This window comes from Rhinatrema bivittatum, chromosome 2 (genome assembly GCF_901001135.1).
Source record: "Rhinatrema bivittatum chromosome 2, aRhiBiv1.1, whole genome shotgun sequence".
NCBI lineage: Eukaryota > Metazoa > Chordata > Amphibia > Gymnophiona > Rhinatrematidae > Rhinatrema > Rhinatrema bivittatum.
This window is the reverse complement of record NC_042616.1, coordinates 210,998,013-211,014,345: the sequence shown is the minus strand read 5'-3', so window position 1 is coordinate 211,014,345 and position 16,333 is coordinate 210,998,013. Positions and strand designations below refer to the sequence as shown.

The 16,333-nt window shown below is 45.0% G+C and overlaps 1 protein-coding gene across 6 annotated transcripts in view; it reads left to right on the top strand.

The window, feature by feature from the left end:
• TRA2A (transformer 2 alpha homolog) overlaps positions 1-16,333 on the top strand; it is a 229,722-nt gene that overhangs the window by 117,840 nt on the left and 95,549 nt on the right. The gene's annotated exons all lie outside the window — the stretch shown is intronic.

The window sequence follows — 16,333 nt, the reverse complement described above, 5'->3', positions numbered from 1 at the left end:
GTAACACTGACGTATCGAATGAAGAAAGATATCGAGTGGTAGCTCCTAGAACACACGTTAAACAAGGAAGCCCTATTCAGTCCTCCACCACACAATGCAGTCCTCACGACGGATGCATCCCGGAAAGGATGGGGAGCACATCTGGACCTCTTAGATTCGCAAGGTCTATGGACACAGGCAGAACAGAATCTGCAGATAAATCTACTGGAACTAAGGGCGATGCGCAATACCCTGCAAACCTTTCAACAACACCTGCAGGGTCGATGTGTCATGACTTACACCGCCAACCAAGTGGCAATGTTTTATATAAACAAGCAAGGCGGGTCCGGTTCATGGTCCCTCTGCAGAGAAGCTCTGCAGATCTTTCACCATGCACACAGACACTCCATCCATCTTCAAGCGACCTACCTGCCAGGACTAGCAAACACCAGAGCAGACAGGTTAAGTCGCATTTTCCACCCACACGAATGGTCACTTAACCCAGAAGTGACGCAGCAGATCTTTGATCGCTGGGGGACCCCAGCGATAGATCTCTTTGCAACGGAAGCGAACACGCAACTTCCACAATTTTTTTTTAAATTTATTCTTTATTCTATTTTCATTCAAAAAAGTTTTTTAAACAAAATATACATAAGTAATGTTGATACAATAAAATAAAGAGGAATAGGAAGTACAAATATGTCACAATAGCATGTATCTCTATTACAACACCAATAATTGGGGGAGAAAAATCACATACCTCATATAACAAACCATAATTGTAAATGAGAGGAGAGAGAAAGTATTCATTTAGTTTTGACCATCTATACTACCACCTTCAGTATATTTATCACGTATAAACGTCTCCAAATGTAATGGGTCAAAGAAAATATACTTATTTCCTTGATAAGTCACATAACAAGCACAGGGATACTTAAAAAAAAAAACCAAAACAAACAAAAAAAAAACCTAGCACCAATTGCTATCAATTTTGCTTTCAAGGAAAGAGAATGTCTTCTCTTGGCCTGAGTGGCCCTAGAGACATCTGGGAACATAAATATTCTCTGACCACAAAAATTAAGATCCTTATGTTTGAGAAAATCTCTAAACAATCTTTCTTTGTCTGACTCTAAATATAAGGAAACAAACAGGGTAGCTCTTTTCGGTATGATGTCTATAGATTCCTCGAGGAACGTTGAAACTCCAATAGTTGAAGTCTCAATCTCTTCCTCTTTCTGTTTTACCACTTTATCAGGAAAATAGAAAATCTTAGAGATTAAGGGCAAATCTTTATCTCCATACTGCAAAAATATCTCGCATATATTTTTTCAACATTTCTGTTGGAGATAAGAGCCTAGTCTGAGGAAAAATTTGTCAGACGTAAGTTTTTTTATACCCTCATCATATTTTCTAATTTTCCAGTTCTTTATGGGTAGATAAACTATCCCTTATATGTATTGTCTCAGTGTCTTCTAAAAGTTTTATTTTAGTTGTTATTTTCATCATATCTTCCTTTAAATTAAACACATCCTTATTTTGTTCCTCAATTTGTAACTTATTTGAATTTACAACAGCAGACAGACATATTCATTTGTGAAACATTTTCATTCATTTTTGACAACATTTTCCAGATGTCTATTAATTTTACATCTTCAGGAGGGTTAGTTGGCCATTGCTCAGACCTCTTTGACTCTCCTTCAGAATCAGCAATCATCTTAACATTACTAGAAGCAATGCAGTCATTTCCCTTAGGTAGACTACCTGATTCTAAATGCAAAAAGCCATCTGGTAAAGTTGCCAATGGTTGGGGGGGAGTGATGGTCCGGTGCCGGGGCTCAGGGAAGATGAAAATTGCCCTCCTGAACTATCCCCTGATGGCGTTTCAACCTGTCTAAAAACATGGTTGTCCATTGGTTCCCTGGGTGTTATCGGGAATATGGGAAAACTTTTAACTTTCTCTTCTTCCCCATTAAGGGTTAGAATAGGCCAGTAAAGTCCACCAATATCCAGAGCAAATCTTAGACTCACCCACTGATTCTCTGGTCTTCTGGGCTAAGCCAGGCAAAGCCGCGCGGCTTAGGCTCGCGCCGGCAGCGGCAATGCGCCGCTTCCCTGCCGATTTTATGGGCAGTCTCGGGTCAATGACGTCACTAGTCCCGCCCCCCACTCGGGGCTCAGCTCGCTTATTTATTTATTTATTTATTTAGCATATTTCTATACCGTTTTACCAGTATTGATACTGTTCAAAGCGTTTACAATAATAAAAATAAGAATAAAAATAAAATGTAACTAAATAAAACAGAAATAATAAAAACAAAAACAAAAATTTACAAAAAAGTAAGAATAAAAATACAGCATTAATAATTATGAATACATAAGTTAAGGTGATATGTTTTTTGTGGCGTACTGATGTTCTTTTAATCAGGCACAGGTCCAGGATCGCTGGGGAACCTCTCTCTCTCACCTCTGCACATGCTCCACACAACTTCTACAATTTTGCTCGATTCGACCGAGCTCATCACGACTCGCCCAGGATACCTTCCTTATACCATGGACGGCAAATCTTCTATATGCCTTCCCACCGATTCCACTGATCACCAGGACACTTCAAAAGTGCATATGGGACAACAGCCAAATGATCCTCATTGCCCCAGCCTGGCCCAGACAACAGTGGTACGTACAGTTATCTCTTACGTCTGTCAATCGACAACCCAGTTCGTCTTCCAGACTGGCCAGATCTTCTACTTCAGGACGGCGGAATACTCATCCATCCACTCCATTCCTCCCTCCATCTGACTGCATGGAGATTGAACGGACACTACTAATGGCACAGGGAGTTCCCGCAGTGGCGCAGTCTAATCTCCTAGAATCAAGGAAACCATTTACTAGACGCAGTTATACATTCAAGTGGAAACGCTGTTCTAACTGGTGTAGAGAAAAAGGTATTCCACCCATCGATTGTTCACCAACCCTCTTATTGGACTATCTCCATTCACTCTATCAGGCTGGGTTGGCAACGTCATCCATACGAGTTCATCTCAGTGTGATTGCAGCATATCACCGACCAATTAATAATCACTCTATTTCCTAGCGTGTGTAGCAGATGGACTCAGGACCAATGGGTATAGTGTACTCCTGTTAGCAGTTGGAGACGGATCAGATTTCAAGCTGACGTCAGCCCCTAGTACATATACCCCTGCAGGAAGTGCAGCTCTGCAGTATTTTCTGTCTCCATAGCAGTTAGGGACTATCTGCACGCTCTCAGAGCGTTAGACCGAAATTTAAAGAAGAAACCTACCTGAAGACGAGCCCCGCACTCCTGCGGTGATACCCTCAGGTCCCTCCCCCAGTTGAGTTTCCCGAGGTGATTTCCGTGGTCCCTCGGAGGTGAGCCTCGGTCCGGCGGCCGAATCGCAGCGAGGACTTAGCCCCCGATCTCGGGCGTGGCTGAGAGGCAGCGGGTGCACCCCCTCGAGCGCGGCGGTGAAGGTATTGACCCTCTCCCCCCGCAGCCGGAGACCGCCCGGAGCGAAACCGGGAAGCGCCGAAGACAAGGTAAGGTGGAAAGCTTCTACTTTAGCCCGGTCTCCGAAGATCGAGGAGCACCACAGCTCGGCGATCGGAATCTGTGCCACCGGGTTGATCCGCCCTAGCAGGGCTAGGCCCCGGCTGTTCCAGGGTCTGCCAACGTGGAAACCCTCCGAGGAGGTCGCCATATTGCCCGCATGCTCGCCGTCGCCATCTTGGCCTTGTTCGCCGCGCCGCCCGCCGTCCGATCCGAGCGCACAAATTAAGCTAAGTGCACAAAATTATTTGTGCACATAAGTTACGTGCACAGTACAAGGCTCACATCTACGGCTAGACGCACACCTGCGCGCACATATCAGACGCAATGGAGCGCATAAGAGCTTACGCGTCCACAGAAATGGCACCTCCAGAAATAGGAATAAAAGCTCAAGGCCTCTGCCCAGCATGCCACATCAGAGCTGCACAGAGCGAGGAAGCAGACGCCCTATGCGCACACTGTGAGGAGGGCCCTGGGAGATCCAGGTCAGGGCCAGTCCCACCCAGGGCCCAATGCTAGCTCCTCAGGGGGCACCCCGGACATAGCAGGCCCCAGTGAGTCCATCCCACAGACGGGGACCCCCAGGGAAACAGGCGCATCTCAACTTAGACCCAGCATCGATCTCCTGGGTAGAGTTATTTAAGGGGATTCACGCCTTTGTCAAGATGCAGACTGAACCCCCATATGCGACACCGGAAGACCCTCATGCCCCAGGACCCTCGAGGCCTAGGCACAGGCTCCCACCAGCCAGAAGCCCTGCCTATGGGGACACGGATTTCTCCGAGGAAGAAGTCGAGCCCCTTGAGGAGGGAGAACTTCCCTCGGGGACAGAGCCACACCGAACCATGAGACGCTTCTTCTCAAAGTATGAGCTTCTGGACCTTGTATCCCAATGCCTATCTGAACTCGCTATCCCGGGCCAAGGCACCCCGGGGGAACCTAGAATGAACCCCCTGCTGGAGGGCCTTCGACAGACGTCTCGCCATTTTCCTCTCTTACAGGCAGCACAACAGCTAATTGACCTGGAGTGGAATGCGCCGGAGTCCTCCTTCAAAGGGGGTCGAGCCTTATCGGCCATGTACCCCCTGGACCCAGCAACCAAGGAGCTTCTGGCGTGCCCTAGAGTGGACGCCATTGTTTGCGCGGTCGCTAAGCGCACTACCATCCCAGTGGAGGGAGGAGCTGCGCTCAAGGATGCAACACGACCGGCACCTGGAAGCCATACTGAAACAAGCATTTGAGGGTGGCAGCCATGTCCCTGCAAATTGCGGCCTGCTGCACCTGATGACACGTTCCTGTTTATCCAAGCCAGGAACAACACCCAGGAGAAGACATGGAATCAGCACTATCATTCCTCACTGACGCGGCTTCCGATCTAGTGCGCACAGCAGCCAGAGGAGTGTCATCCACATTGGCAGCCGGAGACAACTCTGGTTTTCAAAATTGGTCGGCTGACGCCTCCTCCAAGACACGCCTCACGAGAATGCCCTTCAAAGGATCCCTCCTGTTCGGCAGTGAACTAGAGAAACTGGCTAACAAATGGGGCGACTCCCCATTACCTCGTTTGCCGGAAGACAAGATGAAGAGAAACCAGCGTCCCTTTCCCAGGTCCACCAGAGGCAGAAGCTCACAGCGCTTCAACCCTTACAAGAATAACTATCAAGCGCCCCGCCCTACGGGCAGGAACCAGTCCTTTCGGAACAAACACAACAAGAGGGGAACCAGCTCGGGTCCAGGTCCCAGCCGCACCCCACAATGAGATTCAGCCGACCCATCCAAAGGAAGAAGCCATAGGGGGCAGGCTAACCCTATTCTACCGCAGATGGGTCGAGATAACTTCGGACAAGTGGGTCCTAGCCATCATCCGAGAAGGGTACTACCTGGACTTCCTTCGAACCCCTCCGGACAAGTTCGTGGAATCTCCCTGCACGACCCCCGCAAGAGGGTGGCAGTGGAAGCTACACTGACCAGACTTCTGGACCTCGAGACCATAACCCCGGTACCTACTCGGGAAAACAAATACTGGACATTACTCCATTTACTTTATCGTACCCAAGAAAAGAGGGTACAATTCAGGCCCATCCTGGACCTCAAGTCGGTCAACCGACACCTAAGGATCCCACGCTTCCGCATGGAAACCCTACGATCGGTCATACGTGCAATACAGCCAGGAGAGTTCCTCACATCCCTGGGACCTATCAGAGGCCTACTTACACATCCCAATTCAACAGGATCACCAGCGCTACCTATGCTTCAAGGTCCTGAATCGTCACTACCAGTTCCGGGCACTACCTTTCGGGTTAGCCACTGCACCCCAGACGTTCATCAAGGTAATAGTAGTGGCGGCGGCAACACTCAGGAAGGAAGGAGTCCTCGTTCATCCCTACCTGGACTATTGGCTGATCAGAGAAAGAAATCACCAGAAGAAGCCACCAAGCAACCAGCAGAGTCATAGCACTACTAGAAAGCCTGGGATGGGTATTCAGCACAAACAAGAGCTCCCTACAGCCCTCGCAGTCGCTGTTGTAATACCTAGGAGTCCAATTCGACACCAAGGAAGACAAGGCCAACCTGACCCCCACGAGGAGATCAAAGCTGTGGGACCGGCTCCAGACCTTGCTGAGCGCCCCTCGTCCCACAGCATGGGATTACCTGCAAGTCCTCGTACTAATGGCATCCACACTGGAAGTGGTGCCATGGCACGGGCCCACATGAGGCCCCTGCAACGCTCACTCCTATCACTGTGGAGCCCACGATCCAAGAAACTACTCCGTACGTCTACCACTACCAGGCAGAGACCGGACCCAGCTAAGGTGGTGGCTAAAGACCAGGCCACATGAGTCGGGGATCAAGGACAATCCTCCCCAACCTGGACCCTGCTCACCACAGATGCCAGCCTACACTGGTGGGGAGCACACTTCGAAGAGTTAACCGCCCAAGGGCGGAAGGAACGGAAGAGAAGAGGGGAGGGGGTGGAACATCAACCGCCTAGAAGCACGGGCGGTCAGATTAGCCTGCCTGCGGGTTCGCCCACAGACTTCGAGACAAAGCGTCAGAGTGATGTCTGGACAACGCCACGAAGGTGGCCTACATCAACCGGCAGGGTGGAACCAGAAGCCAACAGGTGTCCTTAGAAATAGACCCTCTGATGGCTTGGGCGGAAGCAAATCTCCAGGACATCTCCGCCGTCCACATCGCCAGAAAGGACACCACCTCAGCAGACTTCCTCAGCAGGGAAAGTCTAAACCCAGGCAAATGGAAGCTGTCACCCACAGCATTCAAGATGATAGTGAATCGGTGGGAGACTCCAGACGTGGATCTTCTAGCAAACTGAGCCAACGTTCAAGTACCCAGATACTTCAGCCGCAGGCGGGAATCTGCAGTCCCAGGGGATTGACGCCCTGGTACAGGCCTGGCCACTGGGGACCCTGCTATACGCCTTTCCGCCATGGCCCTTGCTGGGCGCAATATTCACAAGATTCAGCGGCCCAGGGGACTAGTTCTTCTGGTGGCCCCGGACTGGCCAAGAAGACCCTGGTACTCAGACATGAGAAGACTACTGGCAGGGAATCCACTACCCCTACCTCCCACAGAGACCTGCTACAACACAGGTCCCATCCTCCATGAGGACCCAGCTCAATTCTCTCTTATGGTCTGGCCATTGAGAGGGGCCCACCTGAGAAAGAGGGGATACTCGGGGGCAGTAATAGATACTCCGAGCATGCAAGTTCTCCACATCTCTAACATACATAAGGATCTGGAGAGTCTTTGAGGCCTGGGTGCGAAGACCACAATGTCAAACCACGTTCCTCTAAAGTTCCCGTGATCCTGAATTCTTACAGAACGGACTACAGAAGGGTCTGTCCCTCAACTCCATCAAGGTAACAGGTGGCCGCATTGTCATGCTACGGCTCCAGGAGCGAGGACGACAGTTTAGCCTCGCACCCAGATGTATCACGCTTCTGAAAGAGTCAAACACATTCGCCCACCACTAAAGTGGCCAGTGCCCCTTGGAACCTCAACCTCATCTTGGAATTCCTAGCGGGATCCGCCTTCAGACCCCTCCGAGGCCTTGTCACTCCGTCTGTTAAACCTTGAAGACTGTGTTCTTGCTGTCCCTGTGTGCTCGGCCTGCCGCATCTCAGAGCTACAGGCCTTGTCCTGCCGTGAGCCATTCCTCAGACTCACCCCGGGACCATTCAGCTACGCCGGTTCCCTCCTTCCTCCCCAAGTTGTCTCACACTTCCACCTTAACCAAACCATCTCACTACCTGCGATGGACGGCTTGAAGTCTGAAGAAGCCCGTAGTCTGCGCCATCTCGACATCGGGCAGACTCCTATCCAGATATCTGGAAATGTCGAAACCAATACGAAAGACGGACCACCTTTTTGTCCTTCACAGCGGAAAAGAGGCAAGGGGAAGTGGCCTCACGGGCAACCATTGCCCGCTGGGATCAAGGAAGTCATCAAGGCGGTCTACGTAGAAGCGGGAAAACCACCACCTCTACAGGTCAAGGCCCATTCCACACCAGAGCCCAGGCGGTTTCCTGGGCGAAGAGAACTAGAATGCTGTCACCCTGATGAGATTTGCAGGGCGGCAACGTGGTCCTCCATCCATACCTCTCCAGATTCTACTGTCTGATGTCAGGCTCGGGAGGACACCAGCATTTGCAAGAGCAGAATCCTTAATGGACCACGGGCAGCCTCCCACCCAGTTCGGGAGTAGCTTTTTATACATCCCATTGGTCCTGAGTCCATCTGTTACACGCTAGGAAATGGAGAAATTACTTACCTGATAATTTCGTTTTCCTTAGTGTAGACGGATGGACTCAGCAGCCCACCCTCGGCTGCCACTATACATGGTCCTTCAACGATTCAAGGGTAAGCCATGCTTTCATTCCCTAGGGCATCCACCCTGCCGGGGTGTCGACGCTTTCCGGTTGGGCACACTGGCGGTCTCCAGCTATAGTCAACCAACCAGTTCAAGTTAATCAAGTTTTTAACGTTCTAACAAAAGTTATCTAAGTTCATCATATTAAGTTAACCAATCAGTCAGTCACACATATATCCACAATGCTTTGCAAGGAAGAATACTGAGGAGCTGCACTTCCTGCAGGGGTATATGTACTAGGGGCTGACGTCAGATTGAAATCTGATCCGTCCTCAAACTGCTAACAGGAGTACACTATACCCATTGGTCCTGAGTCCATCTGTCTACACTAAGGAAACGAAATTATCAGGTAAGTAATTTCTCCATTATGCATTTATAATAAGATTTCACATGAAAAATGATATATTTATTTCAAAAGATTTAGAATATCACAACCAGCATGTATATTATTGTAAGGAATATAGAATATTCCTTGTCTGGAACCACTTATCTATGAGGTCCCAAAAAGAATGTAGTCAGGATGTATAAAACAAGAATTTATTTATAAAGGATTGAATCGACATCCACACACAATCATCATATCACAAAGCAATGTAATAGACTAGATTCTTCACCAGCAGTACTTGATTCAAGACCTTACCGTCCAATTTCCTCAAGCCGAGAAGCCGGGGCTGCCATCAGGAGCGGGTACTGTAGGAATTCCCAACGTGCGGTCCACGTTGCAGGATCTGCTTCTGACTTTGCCCAGGCTTGCTCTCTATATTTAAACAGGTGTGTTTGCGAAGAGGCTCGTGATTACTAATCCCCAGGGGAGTTGATAGCATTGTTACTGGAAGCTCGAGCTGGCTGTGTCAGCAGGATTACACAAGGAGGCCACTTTTGTCAAACTGCTATTGCCCAGCACGTAGCCCGCCTTGCACAGTGCTTAGAATTTCCCCTTCAATAATATTTACATGTACTGCTGTGGTGTCAACCAGAAAATCCTGTAAAAACCAAAATGACCCTTGGACTATTGTAATACATGTTGGGTGAGGGCTTGGTCCTCAGTCATGAGCAAACTAAATTACAATTACAATATAATAAACTTTTCATTCCAAAACAGTATTAAACAGCCAGCACTCAGTACCACCCTTTGAGCAGCAGGCTACGACCCAGAGAAACCAGGTTTCAAATCCCCGCTGTTCCTTGTGACGTTAGGCAAGTCACTTTACCTTCCATTGCCTAAGGTACAAAATTAGATTGTAAGCCCTGTGGAGATAAGGAAATACCTGTAGTACCTGAATGTAATCCGCTTTGGTGTACATTTTGAAGTACTGAAAAAGCGGAATATAAAAAAATCTAAATTACAGCAGGCCCTAAAATACCAAACTTCTACAGATCCCTACATTGAAATGACACATTAGAATACTTAACCACAATCACAAATGTAGAAAACAAACTCGCTCACCAAATGTAGAATAAAGTAACCATAAAAATATAAATGGAAAAGTGCAGACATAAACTGAAATGTAAACCACAAAAAGTCAGACCCAGGATCTAGTGCACCTATAGAAAAACTAAAACATCATCCTTCACCAGAAAACATCAAACAAAATCAAATATAAAGCATCAGTTAAAATAGGTGAAATGATATTTCTGTAAATTTCCCAACACCAATACAATATTTGTAAACAGCACACACACATTAAAATGATACCTGATTAATGAAAATAATAAGGATTTTAAAAAAATACAAAACAAAAAAATCCTCCATACTGGGAACATCTGACTTCCAGTCAACCTGAGATTGTTGTGGAGTAGTGGGAGGGGATAGGGAGGTGCACAAAACATTCTTCATCCCTCATACACACAGATGTATCCTCATGCTCACACTGACACGCACCACAAACACACATTTCAAAACACGCCCATAGACACACATACTGGCTGTCTCCCTCTATGCGCGCAGTCCACTCCCATTCTACCGCCAGGTGGGTTGGTTCTACCAGCGGGCCATGGGCACTCATTTCTCTTCTGCTGGTGTCTATAGAGCCTTTTCTTCTTTGGGCTGGACGGGATCCCCTCCTCCCTCGCTACACCACTGTGAGCAGCTTTTAAACTAGTACATGGAAGGAAAAGCATATGATTCGAGAAGTGTTATCTTTGAAGGTGCTAAACAAACAAGCAATTTACAGCATCCCAATAGCTTCCAGTTAAAGCAAGAATAGCTCAGGTGCCTTTAAATAGGGATAAATTGGAATTTAAACTCAAAGTTGTATGTTACAAACAAAAAAAACATACCTTGAAAACAGCATATGATTGAGTGGTATCTTTGGAAGGTGCTAACTAACAGGGGAGTTAGAGCATCCCAATAGACAGGTTCCAATTAAATACCTGAAAGGGTGGAATATAAATTACATAAAAAATGAGTTAGAATGTATAAGCACTGAAAGAGGTAGACATAATTAGTATCTCAGATGTGGTAGAAGGAGGAAATCAGTAGGACAGTGTGATACCAGGTATAAACTATGTACCTAAAAGCAGTGCTTCTCAACCTAATCTTCGTGCACAGCTAGCCAGTCAGGTTTTCAAGATATATATGAGAGATTTGCAATACAGTGGAAGCAGTGATTATGCATATTCATTGTGAATATCTTGAGGACTGGTTTGAGAAGCCTGCCCTAATGATTGGTTGGAGAAGGGGTGGCACTGTATGTTAGATCTATTAAAGATCCTGCAGAAGCCCAAATGCACTGTAGAATCTGAACTGGATAGAAATTTTGTATGTGATGTGGGGAGTATGCAACCATCCACCTGTCCCGAATGTACAGACTGATAAACTTCTAACAAATTTGGCAGCATAGTAATAGGAGAGTTCAATTACCAAATTTCCAAAAAATCTCTTAATGAATAACCCCACGGGGCAATTAATCTAAATAGAAATACGTGGTGTTTTTAAAGTATTAGAGAAAACTTTCACGCTGTAATGTCAAAATATTACTTTAGGAATATAAGGACCATCATACCACCCAGTGCACACAAGTCAGACTTGCATTTCATGCACTTCATACGGGTCACTTTTAATCAATTGGTCCATATAGCTCGACTCAATTTTTATAAATTTTTTTAAATTATGAATTTTTTAAAAAAGATGAAAACTTCCCTTATTCATCCGTTGTCAGGGTCATTTTTCCATAGCTGTCGGAGATACTCGTCCGCGCGCATTTCGCCAAAGTAGCTGCTCAGAGACGTATATTCAGATTCTCCTGATCCAGCGCTCCCCCTTGTTTCAACGGGGGATATAAACAGATCTTTGAGCATTAGTAAAATTCTTGCAAAAAAAAACTTCAGTGGTGTAAAAGGTCCATCAAATTTTTCTAAAAAACATTAGAAGCCTAAGTCAAATTCAGCGATATTAATTTTTGTAACAAAATGTTTTAAACGATGTATACTAGCAGAGGGAAAAACAGATAAACTTACCGAACCCAACGCCGTCTCTCCGCTCAAAGTTCTTAGCGGTAGGGCGGCTTGGGGTCGGTCTAAATTTAAATACAATAGCGTCTGGTATCCACCTGACAGTCAGATGATTCTTGATTTTGGCGCGCAATCACCAGAAGTGAAACCATTCGATATCTTGTTCAAGCCACCAGGAGTCACTGATTTTAATTGAAAAATCACTTCTGTTCGCATTGTCTCAAAGTCTGTACAACGATTTCCACCCCTCCAATGCTGATTAATGATTTCTAACACGGTCCATTTAATATCATCAAACTCATGTTTAAAATTTTTTGAAGTGAGCAACTAGGGGTTCCTCAACTCGATTGGTATTGATGCAGCATTTGTGTTCAGTAAGACGAATCTTAACCTTTCTTTTTGTCATGCCTACATAAGTTAATGGGCACGACAAAAGATGGCATAGACTGCATGGGTTGAGTGACAAGAGAAATCAGGTAGTGGAACGGTTTTCCCCAATGCCGTGACAATTTGGGTCTGAGGGGACCTTAGAGGGCAGAATTTGCATTTGTCACATGTTTGAAACAGGTTCCTTGTTCTGTATAGGCTTAGAACAATTTGAGCGTACAACATGGTCCCGAATGTTTTTACCACGGGAATACGCAATCCTCAGAGGTTGATTCAATAAAGGATGAATTCGTTGAATGATCTTCCAGTATTCCCTCATAGCTCTGCTGATTGGGGGCCGACAGAAGGGTATGTTTCAGCACCACAGTGTGCGGGTTCGATCCTGGCTCAGGATTTTTTGGCAAAAACAAATAGTCTCTGTTCGAATAAAGCGCTCGCCGGTAAGCTTTTTTGACGCAGTGTGTCGGATAGCCGCGTTGTAAAAAGCGGTTAGCCATGTCTTTTGCTTGAGTTTTAAAGTCTCTTGATATGCACATAATCTTCTCAATCTGAGGAACTGGCCCACAGGAGATTGGATTTTTACCTACAAATTCGAGGAACTGCCATGGGAGCCGCCATGGCTCCGGATGTGGCAAACATTTTTTGTGGCCAGGTTTAAGACCCTGCATATAGAAAACTGCCAATGGAGATCTCAATTGAAATGTTGGAAACGTTACATTGATGACGTCTTTGTCATATGGGAAGGATTCCTATCAACGTTACAAGAGTTCCATTCATGGTTGAACAGTCTTGATCCCTGTTTAAAATTCACTATGGAGCATCATCAAAATCAAATCTCCTATCTAGACATTTTGATTAAGAAAAAGGATGCCGTTCTGGTCACCAGTATATTCCGTAAGCCAAATGATCGCAACAATCTTTTGAGATACGACAGTTTCCACCCTACCAGCTTTAAATCCAATCTTCCTGTGGGCCAGTTCCTCAGATTGAGAAGATTATGTGCAGATCAAGAGGACTTTAAAACTCAAGCAAAAGACATGGCTAACCGCTTTTTACAACGCGGCTATCCGACACACTGCGTCAAAAAAGCTTACCGGCGAGCGCTTTATTCGAGCAGAGACTATTTGTTTTTGCCAAAAAATCCTGAGCCAGGATCGAACCCACACACTGTGGTGCTGAAACATACCCTTCTGTCGGCCCCAATCAGCAGAGCTATGAGGGAACACTGGAAGATCATTCAACGAATTCATCCTTTATTGAATCAACCTCTGAGGATTGCGTATTCCCGTGGTAAAAACATTCGGGACCATGTTGTACGCTCAAATTGTTCTAAGCTCTATACAGAACAAGGAACCTGTTCAAACATGTGACAAATGCAAATTCTGCCCTCTAAGGTCCCCTCAGACCCAAATTGTCACGGCATTGGGGAAAACCCGTTCCACTACCTGATTTCTCTTGTCACTCAACCCATGCAGTCTATGCCATCTTTTGTCCGTGCCCATTAACTTATGTAGGCATGACAAAAGAAAGGTTAAGATTCGTCTTACTGAACACAAATGCTGCATCAATACCAATCGAGTTGAGGAACCCCTAGTTGCTCACTTCAAAGAATTTAAACATGAGTTTGATGATATTAAATGGACCGTGTTAGAAATCATTAATCAGCATTGGAGGGGTGGAAATCGTGTACAGACTTTGAGGACAATGCGAACAGAAGTGGATTTTTCAATTAAAATCAGTGACTCCTGGTGGCTTGAACAAAGATATCGAATGGTTTCACTTCTGGTGATTGCGCGCCAAAATCAAGAATCATCTGACTGTCAGGTGGATACCAGACGCTATTGTATTTAAATTTAGACCGACCCAAGCCGCCCTACCGCTAAGAACTTTGAGCGGAGAGACGGCGTTGGGTTCGGTAAGTTTATCTGTTTTTCCCTCTGCTAGTATACATCGTTAAAACATTTTGTTACAAAAATTAATATCGCTGAATTTGACTTAGGCTTCTAATGTTTTTTAGAAAAATTTGATGGACCTTTTACACCACTGAAGTTTTTTTTGCAAGAATTTTACTAATGCTCAAAGATCTGTTTATATCCCCCGTTGAAACAAGGGGAGCGCTGGATCAGGAGAATCTGAATATAAGTCTCTGAAGCAGCTACTTTGGCGAAACGCGCGCGTCGGACGAGTATCTCCGACAGCTATGGAAAAATGACCCTGACAACGGATGAATAAGGGAAGTTTTTCATCTTTTTTTAAAAAATTCATAATTTAAAAAAAAATTATAAAAATTGAGTCGAGCTATATGGACCAATTGATTAAAAGTGACCCGTATGAAGTGCATGAAATGCAAGTCTGACTTGTGTGCACTGGGTGGTATGATGGTCCTTATATTCCTAAAGTAATATTTTGACATGTACAGCGTGAAAGTTTTCTCTAATACTTTAACAAACACCACGTATTTCTATTTAGATTTCAATTACCCCAATATTGACTGGCTAAATGTCACATCAGGACATATAGGTAGGCAAAAGTTCCAGATGAAATGACTACTTCATGGAGCAGCTGGTCCAGGAACCAACAATAGAGAATGCTGTTTTAGACCTAATTCTTAGTGGAATGCAGGATTGGGGGTGAAAGGTAATAGCAATGGGGTCACTTGGCAACAGTGATCATAATGTGATCAAATTTGCTTAACTGGAGAGAGGGCATTATGGAAACTATTGCTCTAGCATTTTAACTTTCAGAGAGAATTACTTTAATAAAATAAGGAAAATAGATCTAAAAAAAAAGTGCAGCTGCAAAGGTAATTTACACAAGGCATGGACATTGTTTAAAAAATACCATGTTGGAAGCCCAGAGCAGATGTATGCCATATATTTTAAAAAGGCGAAGTGTCAGATAACTGCCAGCATGGCTAAAAGGTAAGGTAAGGTGAAAGGCTATTTTATCCAAAATTTCTTTCAGAAATGGAAAAGATCTAAATGAAGAAAAGCATGTTCTGGCAAGTTAGATACAAAACATTGATAAGACAGGTAAAAGAGAATTTGAAAAGAAGCTTGCTTGAGTCAAAACGCATAAAAACTTCAAATAATTGAAAGTAGGAAGCCTGTGAAGGAGTCAGAGGGGGGATTAGAGAAGACAAGGACACAGTAGAAATACTAAAATTAATTCTTTGCTTCAGTATTTTTGGAGGAAGATGATAGGGAGAGAACCTGTGTTGAAAATGAAACTTAATGGGGATTATAGGAGGAACTGAAACAAATCAGCTTGAACCTGGATGATGTAATCAAGCAAATTGATAAACTAAAGAGTAACAAATCACCTGAACTAAATGGTATACATGCCAGTGTTTTGAAAACTCAGGAAATTGTGGACCTATTAGTAATTTGTAACCTATTAAGTCTATTGTACCTGAAAATTGGAGGGTGAACAACACAATGCCAATCTTTAAAAATGGCTCGGGTGAGCCTGATGATGGTGCTGGGAAAAATAGAAACTATTTTTAAAGATCAAGTTTTACAGAATATATAGGTAGACATAGTTTAATGGATGAGATTGGGGACATAACCCACGGTCTGGACTGATCCATGGTACTACAGGAACGAAAATTAGCAGGTAAGTAATAATTTTCTTTTATCCAAGGAAAGTCTTGCCTCACCAATCTGGTACTTTTTTGTTTTTTTGAAGGGGTTAATAAACGTGAATAACGGTGAACTGGTAGATATAGTGTGTTTGGATTTTCAGAAGGCATTTGATAAAGTGCTTCATGAGACACTTCTAAGAAAATTAGTGTCATGGGATAGGAGGCAAATTTCTATTGTGGATTGCAAACTGGTTAAAAGATAGGAAATAGAGCTAAATGGTCAGTTTTCTCAGTGGAAAAAGGTAAAAAGTGGCATGCCCAAAGGATTTGTGCTGGTGCTTTTTAATATATTTATAAATGATCTGGAAAAGGGAACAGTCAGATGATCAAACTGGCAGGCAATTATTCTGTGTTAAATCACAAGCAGATTGAGAGAACTTGCAGAAGGACCTTAAATCTGGACATCCAGATTGCA